The sequence below is a fragment of the Neofelis nebulosa genome, chromosome 2 (assembly GCF_028018385.1).
Source record: "Neofelis nebulosa isolate mNeoNeb1 chromosome 2, mNeoNeb1.pri, whole genome shotgun sequence".
In the NCBI taxonomy this organism is placed as follows: domain Eukaryota; kingdom Metazoa; phylum Chordata; class Mammalia; order Carnivora; family Felidae; genus Neofelis; species Neofelis nebulosa.
The window spans coordinates 212,220,118-212,238,468 of record NC_080783.1 but is presented as its reverse complement, the minus strand read 5'-3'; the positions used below and the strand labels follow the sequence as shown (position 1 = coordinate 212,238,468).

At 48.7% G+C, this 18,351-nt stretch overlaps 1 protein-coding gene and 1 long non-coding RNA gene across 5 annotated transcripts in view; one reads left to right on the top strand and one right to left on the bottom strand.

Moving 5' to 3' along the window:
* KAZN (kazrin, periplakin interacting protein) overlaps window positions 1-18,351 on the top strand; it is a 1,084,458-nt gene that overhangs the window by 307,517 nt on the left and 758,590 nt on the right. The window lies entirely within an intron of this gene.
* Window positions 3,371-17,104, bottom strand: LOC131492680 (uncharacterized). Of its 2 annotated transcripts, none has more exons than XR_009252238.1 (4): window positions 16,972-17,104; window positions 15,217-15,326; window positions 12,295-12,430; window positions 3,371-3,955 (listed from the first exon to the last, which is right to left on the bottom strand). It is a non-coding gene; the product is annotated as an uncharacterized LOC131492680 (long non-coding RNA). The 2 variants fall into 2 exon arrangements; XR_009252237.1 differs by having other exon boundaries at window positions 12,295-12,427.

Here is an 18,351-nt window from a genome sequence, read left to right as displayed (position 1 = left end):
TCAACAGTTTGAGGTTAGCCCCACCCACTGTCATATTTGATAATGAGCAAGTATTAACACAAGGAGATGTTACTGAATTAATGGGAAACAAAATAAGCGATCACATATCAACAGCAGAAATGAACTAATCTGTAGCCGGGGGGAATGTCTGAATCAAAAACAAAGGCTGTCAGATAATACCTTTTTTTTTTTTTTTTCGTCTTGCATTGTTTTTCCCATGAGTAGGTCCTGGGTGGGAGCCTCTTTAAGGTTCATTTTGAGGGGAGAGCGGGGGTAGGGGGGAAGGTGGATGGGATATGTTGGAGGAGAGCGGGAGACCCATTGACTCTCAGGAGTTGTTCTTTCTCCTAAAGTGGAAAGTGGGTGCAGGAGAGAAGAAACACAGAGGACAATGTCAATGAATGTCGGGACTGTTCTGGGCTGAAGGGCCAGTGTATTTTCCCATTAACATGATTGTTAGTGTCTGTGGAGCCAGCGAGGCCCGGAGAGCCCCTGAGTCCCAACTGCTTGGGAAACTAATTGCACAGAGCTCTGACCTTTTGCTTTAAATCATCTGCAAGTCCCAGGAAATTGTTTCAGGCATCCAGTGGTCCTTGGCCTCTTTCATTTCCAAATCCACGTTGAGAACTCGGTTTGCAGAAACTCTTCTCTGAATACCTTTAATTTAGGGATGCCCTTTTCCTGGCAGTCGGCAAGAATGCTCTGTTACGGTGCCATATAAATCACCCACGGACGTGCCAGAGCAAATGGCTATAGAATGGATTGGTGTAATCAGTATAATAAGTCAAGCAGATAATCCACTCAGCAAACATTTGTCAAGTACCTACTAAGTGTGAGGCCACGGGAATGTGAAGATGTGTATCACGCCCCCGGCTTGCTCACGAATCGTGGGAGACCACACACTGTTTAGGGTCCGTGAGGCCATCAGTGATGAGGCCCGGAAGCCTGGATGAGAACCCAGCCATTCACATACGAGGCTGTGGGAATAGATTCTGCCTCAATGAGTTGTTGTTGTTTTTTTTTCCCCCAATTTATAAAGTTGGATCTCGAGCTCATTAATTTTTGGCCTTTCTTCTTTTCTAACACGCAACATTAAGGCTCTACGTTTCTTTCTTTTTTTTTAATTTTTTTTTTTAACATTTATTTATTTTTGAGACAGAGAGAGACAGAGCATGAACGGGGGAGGGGCAGAGAGAGAGGGAGACACAGAATCGGAAGCAGGCTCCAGGCTCTGAGCCATCAGCCCAGAGCCCGACGCGGGGCTCGAACCCACGGACCGCGAGATCGTGACCTGAGCCGAAGTCGGACGCTCAACCGACTGAGCCACCCAGGCGCCCCACTACGTTTCTTTCTTTAGCAGCCTCCACATTTAAAAAAAAATAATATTTTTGACAGCTTGATCGAGAGGGAATTCACATACCATACAGTGAACCCATTTAAAGCAGACAATCCGGTGGTGGGCAGGTGTATTCACAGAGTGGTGCAGCCATCCCCACACTCAATATAACACCTGCCTCAAAGGGTCCTTTTGAGGACCAACTGAGATACTGTGTATAAAGCACCAGACTTGCGTGGGGGGCACCTCGTAGACATTTTTCTGCCGTCGGATATTCTTGCTGATGCGTTTGGGGCTGGAGGCAGGGTAGATAGAGCCACACTCGAGGGGACCTAAGGAGCACAGGGGCCCCGCTGCCTGGGTATCCTTACCAGATGGCAGTGACAGACTGTCCTCCTTCACAGCGAGGTGGATGATTTTCCGGCCCCAATTTCAAGCCAAGTAACATGACTTGACAGGAGCCATTTGGGACTGATTTGGGTGGGTTAAACTCAAAACGGCATATTATTAGGCCTGGCCATTTCGCAACAACAGGTTAACAAACCAACAAGCAATAACACACATCTGAGAGGAGCGATCGTTAAGCTAAATTTAGCTCCTCTTAGCCCTTATGGCTGGAGCCCACGAGAGAGGCCAGACATCCCTCTGGATGCTTCTCATTTGCTAAAGCACTCCAGCTGGCCCACGAGGGTGACGGCCAAGTGCACCAGGCGCCTTTCCTACCACATGGATGCTCCCAACTACTGAGATCCTAGAGGGGAAAGGATAGGGGATCTGGACTCTTCCAATTTCCGTGTTGTTGTTAGAGTGTTTGTGTGCGTCTGAATCCCCAGGACAAACACCGCTCTTGTGTTCGTTACCCTGGGCACAGCAACAATGTATAATCAAGGCTGGCCATTGTCTTTCCAATGGCCAACAAGCTCTTGACGCCATTGCTCCTGTGTGCGGCCAGGTAGGTGAGGGCTCTGGGATTCTGGTGGCTTTCGTGTTGGATGAAAACTTTGGCTGTGATTTCATAGATTCTCTTGGAATTTCAAATTAATGATTCTCCTTTTCCTGGTGCTAAATTGCTGTACTCTGTGTTCTCCAATTAAAAAAAAAAATGGGGGGGTGGTGCCTAGGTGGCTCAGGCGGTTGAGCGTCCGACTTGGGCTCAGGTCATGATCTCACAGTCCGTGGGTTCAAGCCTGCGTTGGGCTCTGTGCTGACAGCTCAGAGTCTAGAGCCTGTCTTTGGATTCTGTGTCTCCCTCTCTCTCTCTTTCTCAAAAATAAATAAAACATAAAAAAAATTAAAAAAAAATTTTTTAATGAAGCCAAAACCTCCCTATTTTCAGTAAATCATGCTTTTGTTTCCCGCTTCAATACAGCAATCGATCATATGCTTTAATGGACAAAGACAAGCAGAGATAATACCTTGTCTCTAGTTTTGGCAACATAGCAATTTTTAATCACTCTTGCTTCCCATCCCGCCACCCAGAAGTCTTTGAGGAGGCTGGGTCACATGGTGTCATTTTCTCTGTGTCCTTGCTGCCAGCTCTGTGAGCACCCAGAGCTCGGGAACCTGAAGTCTGAAAAGGGAGCTAGGGAATTTGCATTGACGATTCTTTTCCTGGTGGTGAGTGTAAGTCGAGGTGGGGGGGGGCGGTTCTGTAGACCACTTGAGGGTGTTTTTGCCCCCTACAGGATATTTGCCTGGAGGTGGGTGGGCGTTACAGGCACCTGGTAGGTGGAGGGCAGGGGCGTGGCCAAGCATGGTTCACACCAGCAGCGCCCCTCGCCCTCCAACAAAAAATTCTCGGGCCCCAGATGTCGCAGGTGCTTGAGGCTGAGGCTGGATCGCACGTGTGCTGGAGGGGACAGTGATGGAGATCTGGGCCAGCTTGCCGTCCTGTGTGTCGGAGCCTCACCGGATGAGACTCAGACTTACAGACAGGCAGCATGGCCCCCGGTCAGCGTGTGAGCTGCAAACGGGAAAGGCCTGAGCCCGAGAGCAAGAGGCAAGGCTTGGATCCTAGTAATCTCTTGGCACAAACTGAATCAGCACAGAAAGGAAATGAGGGCTGGGGAGACAGGAAATGTCCAGGCAAGGACAGCCCCCGGGGAACCTGGGACCTCCGGTGCCCATGGGGGCACCTCTGTGGTTAGACAAGGGGGCCCGTGCTTCCCCGTGAGTGCACGCACCCTCCTGATAGACACGGTCGGCCCAGGGTACACGGGATAGAGGCAGGACGCCGGCCCTACCCTCTGATTTCACCTGGCAGGCCAACACGAGGGGGCCCTGCCTGGTTTTTCTTTCTACTCCTCGTGGGGACGCAGGAGGGGTGATGACGGTCCACCCGAGATGAGACCTCTACTCCCCGAGACCCCGCTGCCACTGCCAGGGCTCGCTTCATCGGCACCCACAAACGTCCCTCTCTGGGGTCTCAGAATTCTCCTGTGTTCTGCTGTGTCCGTCTATGCCTAGACCGGGCTACGGGATCTCCGTTGACTGGAGCCAGCTTTGTGGGGTTCAGGGACGCTCCCTTTCTGTTGACTGAGGGGCAGGCTGGCGCTGGGCTACCACGGACCCACACCTCACGAGTCCACGTCCCTGTTCCACCAAGACCGAGGGTATGACCTACAGAAAGAAAAAGAAAAAAAAAAAACTTTGAACTTCTCTGAGCCTTCACCGTCTCGTCTATAAAGCGGGGATCACAGTGGCACCTTCCTCATCGAGTGGGTGGGGAAGTTGGGTGAAATCATAAACGTCAGGTGTTTAGCCAGGGTCCTGGCTGGGTGGAGGATGCTTCAAAGGACACGGCGCGAGGGCCTGTCAAAGTCTCCATCTGGTTGACGCCCCGGCAACCCCGGGCCGCGTGGTCTCTTGTCCCCCCTCATTTGGCACCTGCAGAAAGCAACGCCCAGAGAGGTCACTGGTCTAGGAAGTGAAGAACCGGGACCGGAGCCCAAGCTTCTGGTTTCTGTCACACTGTGGCCTCTGCCACGCAGCCTGGCTGTGTCTACACAGGTGCAAATGCCGTATGACCCAGCACTCCCACCCCTGGGCATACACCCAAAAGAGTTGAAATCAGGAGCTCAAAGAGGCATCCGCACTCCCATCTTTCTTACCGTATTATTTACAATAGCGAGGATACAGTAACAACCTGTGTGCATCACCAGATGAACGGATACAGAAAGCACGGTGCATACATACGATGGGATGTTATTCTGCCTTAAGAAGAAGGAAATCCTGCCATTTGAGACAACATGGATGATCCTGAAGGACGTTATGCTAAAGTGAAATAAGCGAAACACAGAAGGGCAAATCCTGCGTAACTTCACCTATAGGAGGTATCCTAAAATAGCCAGACTTACACAAGCAGAGAACCCAACGGTGGTTGCCAGGGGCTGGGAGAGGAGGAAATGGGGAGTTTGGTCCCATGAATATGACGTCTCAGTTATATAAGGTAAGTAAGTTCTAGAGCTCAACTGTGCAACACAGAGCCTAGAGTGGACAGTCCGTATAGTGCAGTTCAGAATTTAAGAGGGTAGACCTCACGTTAAGTGTTCTTGCCACAAAACAACAACAACAACAACAACAACAGAACAAAGCAAAAAGCTAACAGGGACACAAGAAAGCTCTGGGAGGTGTTGGATAGGTCTCTTACCTTGACTGTGATGGTGGCATCATGGGTGTCTGCATACTCATGGACTCATGGGTGTCCAGACTCGTCACGTGTGCATGTGAAATACGTACAGCTCTTTGTGTATCAGTCATGCCTCAGTAAAGCTGCTAAAAATAGAGTGACTAGGTGGCTACCCCCTACCCTTGGCCTCAAGGGCACCGGGAGCCCTGGCTGCCTCCCCAGCCTCTCTCAGCAGCGAGAATCTCTCCTGCTGGCCCTGAAAAGTCCGTGTCGTCTCTTCTGGGTTGTACCGCTGAAGGCAGCCCATAAATGCACATTGTATCTGGAAGACAGGAGCCGATGCAGATTACTAGGAGGGGCGCCTGGGTGGCCCAGTCGGTTAAGCATCTGACTCTTGATTTTGGCCCAAGTCACATGCTAACGGAGAGTTTGAGTCCCGCGTGGGGCTCCATGGTACAGGTGCGGAAACTGCTTGGGATTCTCTCTCTCTCCCTCTCTCTGCCCCCCGCCCCCTCTCGCTCCCTCTCTCTCATCATAAATCAATAAACTGAAAAGAACTAATGATAAATGTTGTTGTTAAAAGTGGTTAGCCCTCATTTCTTCACCAAGTAGTTCTTGCCTGTCTGCTGTGAGCCAGCGTCTGGGCTCCCCCTTCCTGTGCTCTGACTCAAGGAATCCTTCCTCCCCATGTGTGTGCATGTGTGTGTTTGGGGGTGGGTGGGGTGGGAATGGGGATTCTTCCCATTTTACAGATGAAGAAAGAGAGGTTCAGAGACAGACTTGGTCAAGATCGTAGTGGATGGGGGAGGTGCTCTAGAAGCAGGAAGGGAGTCAAGTGGGCCGTGAGAGAAACTTTGAACTCCCGGCAAGAGTCAGAAAACAGAAGAACTTGCTTTTCTTAACGCCTGTCTTTGAAAGGTAGTCCAACTTTTTGAAAGCATCGCATGATATGGCCTTTATTATCTATCCCCTCCTGTCCCCCCCTGCCTCCAAAGTGCACAGACCTTCCTGACCTGTAGATGACGGTTGCGATTCCTACACGGAGCAGCTGCTGGGAGGCCCCGAGATCGTTTGCACAAGTCATTTGTCTAATTGGACTCTGCCCTGTTTTCTGACCTGTTGCTGCACGAAATATCATCTTAACGAGGCTTTCCAGAAAGGGTGGCCTGCGTCCACGTTCTCCTTTGGCCACAAACACTCGGATTTTCCCTGGAGATACGTCACAGTCCTACACTTAAAATTTATCGTAAGTAGTAGGGAAGGAAACGAATCCAAAGAGTGTAAACTTTCCAACCAAGAAGAGAATTACACAGATGAACAGATCGTGTCTCAGTGTATAGGGGCCAGTTGTGAAAAATGGTTCATGGATGGGAAATACATGGAAACCACCACGTGAAGCAAGAGAGCGAAGTCAGGTTGTCCGAAGCTTGCTTTCTTGTAAGAAAGAACTTGCACGAGAACTGCCTTCCAGCATATGTGATCACCATTTTCAAGGAAGGAGTAAAAAAAAATAAATAAATAACCCTGAAAAAAATTATGTATTTATTCGAACAACAAATATTTACCGAGTGCTCACTTCGTGCCAGCTGGGATTAGAGCGTTGAACAAAATAGACGAAGTCCCTGCTCTTGTGGGGCTTGTATTTGGGTGGGGAAATGAGGGAACAGAAGGCTAGAAACTAAAGCATACTATTTCAAGGGCGATTGGAGCTAAGAGCACAAACTAGCAACGGGCAGGGCTGTGTGTGATGGAGACCAGGTACAGGGGAAGCGCAGAGCTGGCTTGAACTTTGAGCTCCTGCTAGCTCACATCATCCCCAGCCCCCGCTTTCTCTGATTTCTGGAACCAGCTTCCTCTGGCATCTCACACCACACATCGTTTCTCTACCAGACCTGCCCGACGTAGAACACAAGCCCTCTCTCTCCATCTCCCAAAACAAATACACAAAAAATCAACCCCACAAACAAAGAAGCCAAATAAAACGGAAGAATACCTCACCTAAGACATTTGTATATGGGAGACATTTCTGAGGCGCTCAAGTGACAACGGAGATCCCTTGACAGCAGCAGGGGGTCCACAGCCCCACGCTGGACATCAGTCACGAGTCCTGCCAGCACCCGCCCCCCACCCTGTGGGCCTCCTGCCTCATTGCTCAGAACACGCCCTTCCCAGGCCCCCCACGCCCATTGCCACCATACACACACCCTGTGTTTTGTTTTCTGTCTGGTTCTCCTTTGTTTGAAACTGTATCTCTTCTTGACCTCTCTCTAGAAATTCAGCCCCATTGCTTTTTTTTTTTTTTTTGAGAGCAAATTCATCCTTTCCTCTCGCTTCACCTGCACACAGCTGAAGCGTCAGTAAGGTGCTCGGCTGACCTTTGGATGCCTGAGCAAGCCCTGCCCCTTCCCACAGGCAGAAGGTAAATTTTCCTTCATGTATCTTTCCCTCCAGTCTCTGGGAGGAGGAGGAGGAGAAGAGAATGGAGTGATTCGTTGTAACATCGACAAAAAACAAACACACAAAAAAACAACTTATACTCCATTGAGATCACAATGGCAGCTCCTCTGGGTTCTGGTCCCACATGGCTCTTCTCCTTGACACAATAGCTCTCCGGATGAAGTTGGGAGAGAAGGAAGCCTCCAGTGCTGTGCTGGGAATTTGCACGTAGTCAACATACTGTATTGTGCGCTTAGAAATTTGTTAGGAGGACTACCCTACGACCCAGCCATTGCACTACTAGGCATTTATCCAAGGGATACAGGTGTGCTGTTTTGAAGGGACACATGTACCTCAATGTTTATAGCAGCACTATCGACAATAGCTGAAGTATGGAAAGAGCCCAAATGTCCATCGATGGATGAACGGATAAAGAAGACCTGGTATAGATACACAACGGAGTATTACTCGGCAATCAAAAAGAATGAAATCCTGCCATTTGCAACTACGTGGATGGAAATGGAGGCTATTATGCTAAGTGAAATTAGTCAGAGGAAGACAGAAATCATATGACTTCACTCACATGAGGACTTTAAGAGACAAAACAGATGAACATAAGGGAAGGGAAGCAAAAAGAATATAAAAACAGGGAGGGAGACAAAACAGAAGAGACTCATAGGTATGGAGAACAAACTGAGGGTTACTGGAGGGGTTGTGGGAAGGGGGATGGGCTACATGGGAAGGGGCGGTAAGGAATCTACTCCTGAAATCATTGTTGCACTATATGCTAATTTGGATATAAATTTTAAAAAATAAAAAATAAAATTTAAAAAAAATTAAAAAGAAGAAATTTGGTATGAGGGTAGATCTCATGTTACCTGTTCTTGCAACAATAAGGATAAACAAAGAAACAAATGAAAGAATTGGCCAGCTCTCCGGGCTGGTTTGTAAAGGAGAGTCTGCACTTGTCTCTAGGGCCAACCCTACTTATCTCTGTGTAAATTTAAGATAAGGTCTGAGCTCCTCGAGAAGGGAAAGGAGTCCCCAGTCTCCGTCTGGGAAGAATGGGGAAAACCGTGTAAATGGGCATGTTCTGAGCCACGTTGGATGTGGAGCCCTGACGTCCCGATGTGACAGAAGGTGGATGCGGTTAGCTCGTGATCACGAACCCGCATGGCCACACACAGCCCGGGAGGCAGTCCGAGATGGACGCGTGGAGTCACGCGTGATGTGGCCGCTGTAAGAAACAGTATAACCTCTTGGGGGTGTGCACCCTCCTTTCATTCCTTGGGCACTTCCTCTGGCCTTGAGACACTTGAGCTGTCTGTTCCCTCTGCCTGGAACGTCTTTCCTCTGCGTCTGTGGGTACCCGGCTTCTGCCCCTCATTCAGGCCTTGCTCGAGTGACGCTTCATCAGGAAAGCCACCTCTGGCCAACTTCGTTTAAAGAAGCAACCCGCCTGCCTGGCCCCACAGGGACTCTGATCTATTCGGTTTACTTCATTGTACATCTCCCTGTCTGAAATTACGTTCTTCAGCGACTTACTCATGCAAATAACTTTTTGTTGAAGGCTTATTATGTGCCAGGCACTATTTATTCTAGGTTCTGGAGATACAGCGGGGAACAAAACAGACCAAATGCCTGTCTTCATGGAACTGACATTCTCATGGGAGGTGGCAAACAGTGAGGAAAGTGACTGGGTTCTACGGGATATAGAGAGGGTGAGAGGTGCGTGGGGGAAAGGGAAGCCAGGAAGGGAGGAGGGAGCGCTGGTGTGGAGTGGTTGCAGCTTTAAGCAGGGAGATCAGGGGAGGTCTCCCTGAAAAGGCAGTTTGGGGCTAGGAAGAGCATTCAAGACAGAGAGCAGAGCGAATGCAAAGGCCCTGAGGCAGGAGTGTAAGAAAATCAAGAAGCCGGAGTGCCTGGGGCAGGGTGAGCAGGTAGGGAGGGGGTGATGTCAGATAAGCAGGGGGAGAAGAGGGTGAGTGCAGATGAGGTAAAGCCTTGTAAGGCATTGGAGATCTTGACGTTTATTTTGAGCGAGAAGGGGGCAATTGGAGCCTTTGAACAGAGGTGTAAGTTGATCATCCAGAATCTGTGTTTCTGGCTGCTGTGTTGAGAATGGGCTGTGGGAAGGCAAGGAAGGGCTGGAGAATGTTGAGGAGGCTCTGGCCTATACCCGGGCAGGAGTACACATGTCCACATTCACATGCACATACATGCATACTTTTGCAATAACACAAACCTGTGTGCATATAACCTGTTATTTTTTTTTAGATTTTTTTTAACGTTTATTTATTTTTGAGAGAAGGGGAGACAGAACGTGAGTGGGAGAGGGGCAGAGAGAGAGGGAGACACAGAATCTGAAACAGGCTCCAGGCTCCCAGCCATCAGCACAGAGCCCAACGCGGGGCTCGAACCCACGAACCGCGAGATCATGACCTGAGCCGAAGTCGGACGTTGAACCTCCTGAGCCACCCAGGCGCCCCTCATTCACCTGTTCTATTACAGTGCCCCTTACTTAATACGTCATCCACATCTTTCCATATTAATAAATGTGGAGCTGTGTAAAATTTCAGTGTGTCCGTAGTACCCCCTTGCACGGACGTACCATAATTCACCTAGCCAGTTTTGAGTTAAACACCTTGGCATTCCACATTTTTCACTGTGAAAAGCAGTCCTTCAGGGAACGTTCTTGAACACACATCCCCGAGCACTCATTTATCCCAGGATTTCTCCGAGATGGAGTCCTAGAAATAATTGTCAGGTCAAAGGCTGTAAGTAGTTGAAGGCTTTGGATGCACGTTCCCAGATTGCCTGGAAGAAAAGGTATGTACCAGGCAAGGCGCATTCCCTCCAGCTGTGTCTCCCACCCCGGTCCCAGTTTAGTATTATCGCTGTTTTTATTCTTTGCTAATCTGATAGATCAAACTGCGGTATTTTTGTTATTTATTACCATTTCGTGGCTTTGCCCCTATATTATTTGGGCTGTTGGTCTTTTCTAAAATTAACATTAAGAGCATTTCATATCTTAAAGGCATTGTCAAAAATGTTGCAGAGTTTTAAGGATTTTTTTCATACAACCTTTTACTTTTTTTAGAAATTATAAAATATTGGGGCACCTGGGTGGCTCAGTCGGTTGGGCCTCCGACTTCGGCTCAGATCATGGTCTCAGGGTTCGTGGGTTCGAGCCCCATGTCGGGCTCTGTGCTGACAGCTCGGAGCCTGGAGCCTGCTTGGGATTCAGTGTCTCCCTCTCTCTCCGCCCCTCCCCCGCTCGCGCTCTGTCTCTCTCTCTCTCTCTCTCTCAAATATAAACATTAAAAAATTAAAGAAATGATGAAATATGGTATACTTATAAAATACATGGCACACTTATGAAAAGTATAAAGAATAAAATAAAGCAAACTCTTGTGTCCCCATCGCCCAGTTTAAGGAATGGAACTTTTCTGGTCCCATGTTTGCACCGCCCCCCCCCCCACCACTCCCGCAAGCCAAACTAATCCCTCTCCTGAATTTGATGTTGTTGGTTCTCTGGCTGTTCCTTATAGTTTTAGCGAACGCATAGGACCTGCTAAACAATGCAGTTTGATTTTTGCCAGGTTGTGTGCTTTGTGTAAATAAAATCATATGGTGTGCATCATTCATGACCTGTTATTTTCAAACACTGTTATGTGTGTGAGTTTCCTCCATACTGAAGCTGAACTGTGGTTCACCTGTCCTCCTGGTACGAGAAGGATCAGTCACGCCCTTGATTTGTGTATCTTCTTGCTGCTGTACGTGGGGGCGGCTGCTCTAAGTATCGTTGCTTAGCCTTCCCAGTGCACCTGTGCAGAAGTTTCTCTAGATGTGGGATTTCTAAGTCCCAAGGAATGCATATCTGAAAATATATTAGCTTAGGCTGAATCTTTTTCCAGAGTGTTTTTTTTACAAATTTTTATTTTGGTAGGCAGTGTATGAGATTCCTGATTTGTCCACATCCTTGCCTAGATAGACTTATTTTTCCCTAATCTAGTGCACATGAAATGGGAAAAGACAAGGAACATTTTTTATTTAAAAAAAAAAATACAAACTCTTAGAAGAGGTAGCCAGATAAAGAAAATCTTGTGGATTTAAAAAAATATTGATTTGTTTGTTTGTTGTAATGTTCTCGGAATACTAAGAAGGCAAGCTAACAACACTTCCTTTTCATTAAGCTGAAAATGATCAGAACTTTTGTTAGAAATGGAGGTAATTTTAAGGCCAGAAAAAACAAGCTATCTAGGGGACAATTTGCAGGAAGAGATGGTTACACTGTTAATCAGCTGAATACTCTCCTCTTTGGAGTTGTGGATAAGATCGGTGTTAAAAGGCGCTACCAGAAAGGTAAAAGAAATCCCCAAACTAATTTCTTCTGGACCTGTTTTAAAAACATTCAATTTGCCTTGGTACAAGAAGGGAATGGGTAGATCCATAGGTAAAGGAAATGTGTTATCTCGTGCTCTAGGAAGTACTTGCTGATAAATACCTATGAAATGGAACCATGTGAGGGGCGCCTGGGTGGCTCAGTCGGTTGAGCATCTGACTTCAGCTCAGGTCATCATGATCTCACAGCTTGTGAGTTCGAGCCCCGTGTCGGGCTCTGTGCTGACAGCTCGGAGCCTGGAGCCTGCTTCATGTTCCGTGTCTCCCTCTCTCTCTCTGCCCCTCCCCTGCTCTCTCTCTCTCTCTCAAAAATAAATAAATAAACATGAAAAAAAAGAAACGGAGCCACGTGAGTAGTGTGTACCGTCTAGATTTAGATTCTTTGTATGCGGATTTCTCTGTAGCACAGTTTTACTTTGCACGTGTGACAGGTTCATGAAAAGTGAAAATCGTTCAGAATGTTCTAAGGCATTTCAGCACAACCGCTCACCTTTCTGTTTGTTTTGTTTTTTGTTTTTTCCTGGCGATAACTCTTCTGCCTATTGGCCTGCCAAACATCTGGCCCACGTGTGTGGGGAACCGGCCGTGCTTGTAACACACATTTCAGCTGGGAGGTACAGGGCCTGCTGGCCAAATGCATAAGCTAATTAGGCTTGAACTCCAACGCGATCGGTCCTTGTTTCTGCAAATGTAAAATGCCACTCTCAATCTATTGTGTTTTCTTCCCCGGTCGAAAAGCGTTCACGAATTAGTGGGTCTCGAAAGCCAGTGATTTCACTGGCAGAGGTTGACCGCACCGATCCTCCCGGGCTCCTGGCTGCCATACGCAACCCTTGCTGATCGCCCTTGGGACTTTATGTTGGGAGCAACACGTTGGCATAGGGAGAGGAACATGGGAGTTGTGGACAGAAGACATGGGTTCTAGACTCTTACAAATGAGTTGCGTGACTTTGAACAGTCTCCTTCTCTTTCTAGGCTGGTGTTTTCTCATTTGTAAAGTGAGGGCGCTGGGCGTTTTCACTGAATACATTTTTTAGCGTCTTCTATGTGACCGGAGCCAAAGTAAAAATTGATAATAATGCTAATAATAATAGTAATGATAATAATAAAAAATACATAATAGAAACCATGGTCTGTGCTCATTAGGACGTCTGCGATTTGGAAACAAACAACAAAGATGAATGAGGCAGTCGCGACATGGCGAGATGACCAGAGGGTGTGAATGTAGCAGAGCAACATGAGGCCCAGCCCAGTTCAGAAGAAGTCAGGGAATGCTTCTTCAGGGGGTAGCATGTTACAGGACCTTGCAGAATAAAGAAAAAGTCAATTGGAAAGACCAGGATGGGGGGAGAATACCACCTGACCGGAGAATATCTGCCAAGACTGGAAGTGTGACAAAAATTGCTACGTGGGTGGTACTCTTACAACATGGCGCCCGATGCTTTGACCCTGTCCCTTCCCATGAATCTGGGAAGGCATATACATGTGGTGTAAGCAGTGCTGTATGAAGCTAGATCATGATTATTCTCTCTTGTTCACTGGGACATTTACTCTTGGAGCCTTGAGGACGTGTAAGAAATCCAGCTAGCCCAAGGCCTTCATGCTGTGAAGAAGCCCAAGCTAGCCATACAGAGAGGCCATCAGTAGGCATTCTGTTTGGAAGTCCCAGCTGAGCCCAGCTTTTGTGTGCATAGTGCCTAGGCACCAGATGTGTATAAGCAAAGAAATCTGTGCAGGACTCCAACCTCACATGAGTGCCATCTGGCCTGTGGAAGCCAACGAAATCACGAAGTCCAGACAAACCACCCCGCACTGTGATGTCTCTGAACTCCTAACCCACAAATAGTTGTTGCTTTATACCATTAGGTTTTGGGGTGGTTTGCAGAAAGAACAGGAACAGCTCTCAATAGCTCTAAGATTTCGTTATTCTGTAAAACCCAAATATATCCTCCTGTTCTTCAAAAAGTAAGCTCTAAATACGCAGACCTTTGGTTTGAAGAAAAATGGCTGTAGCAACATGGAGAAAGACACTAAATTGGTTTAACCCCCAAAATAATCTATGAGTTCGCACAACGGGGAAGGTCAAGGTAGGGATCCAGCACCCGAGGACCCAGGTTCTCAGGTGATGATTGGAATCTAATTCTCCCCGATTCTGCATCCTGCTTTGTTCTGTGTGGTCCTCATTTCCAGGCAGGTGCTCCCCAGGTAAGGGTGTGATGGCCGTGACCAGCCCCTACCCACAAAAAGAGACCATCTCTTCCCCGGGCCTTTCAGCCCATCTCTCAAGGTTGACTGATAGTCACTGGCCTTGACTGGACCCCAGCTTGGATTCTATACCTGCCTTTCACCCATGACTACAGCCATGAGAAAGCAGTACCCTGATTGGCCCTGGGCCACATTCCTACCTTTGGAGCCAGAAGATGCTTATGACTTCCTAACAGGGGAAGAAATGAAGTTGCTACTTCTTGTATTCTCAGAAGGAGAAATAGATACTCACTCAGAAAACAGAGATCCCCCGCGGGAGACATTTCTTGTTCCCTTTTGGCATGACCTGACATGACTCAGGCTTCTTAGACCTCATTCCTGTTACTGGTTTTGTAAACACCAAAGTAACAGTTATGCCTCCAAGTCCTAGACTTACTCAGTGTTGGGGATTCTTGACCCCCATTCCTTTTGTTACTCTCTTTTTTTGTCATTGTTAATTAATAAACATTCCTGAATCTTAGTGATGGGTTCTTTGATGCATGCTTTTATTCAGCACTAAAAATTGAAACGCCATGTCCAAATTTCCTTCCAGAAAATTGTCTGTTATTAAAGAGAAAATATTTCGTTTCCAAATAAACTCTCCCAACCATTCTGTTTTACTCAAATAATGCAACATAAAGCCCCAGGCTCTGTATACATGGGCCTTTTCCACATGTTCTTTTCCTGGCAGAGTCTTCATGTTCAAGCTTATCATCAACTTCAGGATTCCAGAACATGTGCGCATAAGATCTAGGACTTTTCCTTGGGGCCAATCAATGAAGTGGAACAAAAAAACCACCTGGTGTCAACAAGACATTCAAAAGGTACCTTATACATAATGGATAAAAGATGCGAAGAAACAGAGATCTAAGGAGGGAAAGAGACAGCTCACATCATGGAAAGCATAGTGTGAGAATTAGAAGCAAACAAAAGCACGTCTTCCCTTCTAGCACGCTCCGTGCCACATCATGAACGTAAAACAGCAAGCGGGGAAGCTCCTGGCCCTGGTATTAAATCTCATCTACGTGAGCTATGTCTGTGTGATTCCTCGGCACATAAATCTGGTATCTTCCTCATTGCAGAGATCCCAGGGTTTTTACCAACAGAAGTCACAACACTGGCAGGGCTCCTGGGGGGGCTCCCGTCGGTCAAGCGGCCGGCTCCTGACCTCAGCTCAGATCCTGATCTCGCGGTTCGTGGGCTCGAGCTCCGCGTTGGGTCCTGTGCTGACAGCACAGAGGAGCCTGCTTGGGATTCTGTCTCTCCCTCTCTCTGCACCTTCAAAATAAATAAATAAACTTGAAAAAATGAAAAAGAAAGAAGTCCCACAACGCTGGCATTACTGTTGATCTGTTGTGACCGCCATCACTTGTGTCCCATGGAGCAGACACTCGGGTTCTCGTTTTAGATGATAAGCTGGATTGAGATAAAAGTACCTCAATTTTAGAAAGCTCTCAAGCGTTCTCCTCCCCCGGGATCACTTTGTTCTTGCCATCACCTCTGGGCAGGCAGTGTATCTTCCCTCTCTCGTTGGGTGGTCCCTTCTCTGTCCTGTTGGATCCCCCCTCACTCTGGTAGAAGAGGGAGAGGGTCAGAAGCTGCCGTCAGGTTGGCTCAGACTCCATATCGGACATTCTGGCAGGGAGGGAAGGGAGTCTGCTCTGCCTTTCTAGGAATCCTCTTCAGCCGGGTCCGGGAAGACTCAGAAGGCCAACTTGACCTTGGGGTGCGTCCAGGGACGTTCCAGTTGCTCCAACGGCTAGACAGTCTTCAGGAAGGGAGGATAGCCCAGCTTGGCCAGAGGAGCCAGGACCTCCACACAGGGGCGGCGGTGAGAGGGAATTGAGCGGCCCCTTCCTTGTGTTTATATTGTGTGTGTTTGTATCTGTGTTGTCCAGTATGATTTTACCTAAAAATGTGTTTTGCAAGCTAGGAACTATTTTCTAAGGCTCCAGATGGCCCTAAGGGGTGTCTGCTCCGTCTGGTTTCCATCTCAGTCGCAGAGGTGGACGCGGTAGCCCCCATGTTATTTGCAGATCTCTTACCTCAATAGTGACAAGCTGATGGGTAAATGTGGAGTTCATGCTGCCAGTATGATTTGTCTACAACCGAATCTCATTACCTTAGCCTTAATTACGGGCCAGAATGTGAGTGACGGTGCAGTTTTCCTGGATCTTTTTTTCAGAAAAGCAAGTAACAAGGAACTTTTAACTTCTACCACTGCCCTGTTAATTACACTGACCTCCTGTCTGCTTCTCAGACATGCCAAAGTCTTTCCGACCCCAGGGCCTTTGCTCACACTGTTCGCTCCACCCGGAACACGCCTTTCCCTGGGGGACTCATGCTCACCCTTCAAGCGTTAGTTCAAGGGTCACCTACTCTGGTCTGTCTGTCGGTGTAAGCCCCACCCCATCCCACTTATTCTCGCTCACATGCTCCGTGTATCTTCTTCATAACATGCAGCAGATAGTGTAACTATCTTGTTGGTTGGTTCGCTTGATATCTGCCCATCCCCCAGGGCCTGTGGGAAGGTCAGGTCTGGGAGAGCAGGTGCGTTCCCTCTCGGGTCTGTCCCTTGTGCCTGGGACAGTGCCTGGTGCACGGTGTGCGCTCGGTGAATCTGCATTAAGTACACGAGCACCTGAGAAAAGGGCCAAGGCAAGGTCCCGTGAGGAAAGCGTCCGGCTAGTGGCGCTGGTTTCAAGTCCTCTGGCATCGCTAGGGGCCACGTGAGCTGGTGGCTGCTCTCCGGTGGGTTCGGTTAGGGCCACGTTGTGTGCAAGCTAGGACCTGCGAGCACAGGGGACAGGGGGTCTCCAACCAGTTCTTCATGCTCCTCTTTCATCAAAAACGACCTCTCACCAGGCAGGAAGGGAATAGAAGGGTGCTCGTTCAGCACCCACATTGCGCCATGAACACTCACCTTGTTAATTCGCAGAGCCCGCCAGCGAGGGGACGTGTCCCCATCCCCACTCTGCAGGTGACGGCCCAAAAGCTTGCAGAAGCCAGATGTCTTGGCAGGGGGCACACAGTCGGGGTGTGAACGGCACCCGTTGGCTCAGAACTGGCACCCACTTCCGTCCGTTCCTGAAGCCCGTAGCCCCTGCTCTATAACGTCATGCCCGAGTCTCCCGTCGGGAAACGTGTGAGGCTTGTAAACTTTTGTCATCTCTAGTGGAACCAGGTCCCCCCTGGTTTCACCGCGATGCTTTCTTCTGCCCCTTTGTGTGTACCCAGAGCTTTCATTGCTCTCTAGCTGGGTGGTCCTGGGCAGGTTACTTAACCTCTCTGAGCTTTAGTTTCCTTACCTATAAAATGGGGATGATAATAGTTCCTATTTCGTACGACTAGTGCGAGGACGAACATACTTAGACACGTACCTGGTGGGTGTTAGCTACCGTAATAGTGAGTTAGAAGAAGTCATGTTAATTGCTTCACCAACTCCACGTCGGAATGTCAAGGCTTTAACACAACAGAAGTCTGTGTCCCCCGCCTCTCGCAATCCAGGGTGGGTCAGTGGAGAGGGGCTCGGCCCCGCACAGACACGGGGGCTCCGGGCTCCTTCCGTCGGGAGCTTCGTCATCTCCCGCGGTCTCAGCATCCTCCCTTGAGTTGTGAGTTGCGCGCAGCTGGTAGTCGGGCGAAGGGAGCAGAGGACCCTGAAGAGGTTTCAGAGGCTGGCGGGGACATAGTGGAACCGCGTCTTCCCGCGGGCCCCACCCGGCCACCTGGGGCAGGAGCGTGTGGACTGGCCGCACCCCAAGACCGGCAGGACGGTGGCGTTGGTGAGCGCGGAGGGTTTCTGCCACGTGATTACAGTGCTCGTAGCTTCCAAGCTCCTCACCCCAGATTGGCAACCCACCTGGGCGTGTCTTCCCCACAAGGTACCCCCATCCCTCCAAGCTCCCCACCTGCCCGTGGGTACTTATCTGCTGAGGGTCCTATTTCTTCAGAACCATTTCACGGAGAAGTTGTTCCCCACATCAGAAAACAGTTTTAAATGTTGTTGTTGTTGTTTTCTTTATTTTTGAGACAGAGAGAGAGAGAGTGCGCGCAGGGGAGGGACAGAGAGAGAGGAGGACAGAGGATCCAAAGCAGGCTGTGTGCTGACAGCCGCGAGTCGGATGCGGGGCTCGAACTCACGAACCCTGAGAGTGTGACCTGAGCTGAAGTCGGAATGTTTACCATCTGAGCTGCCCAGGTGCCCCAGAAAACAGCTAAAAAAAAAAAAGCCATTTGATCTGAGCGAATGGCTTAGTAACGGGTTAACATATAGCACTATTTGCATTTTAAAATAAAACAC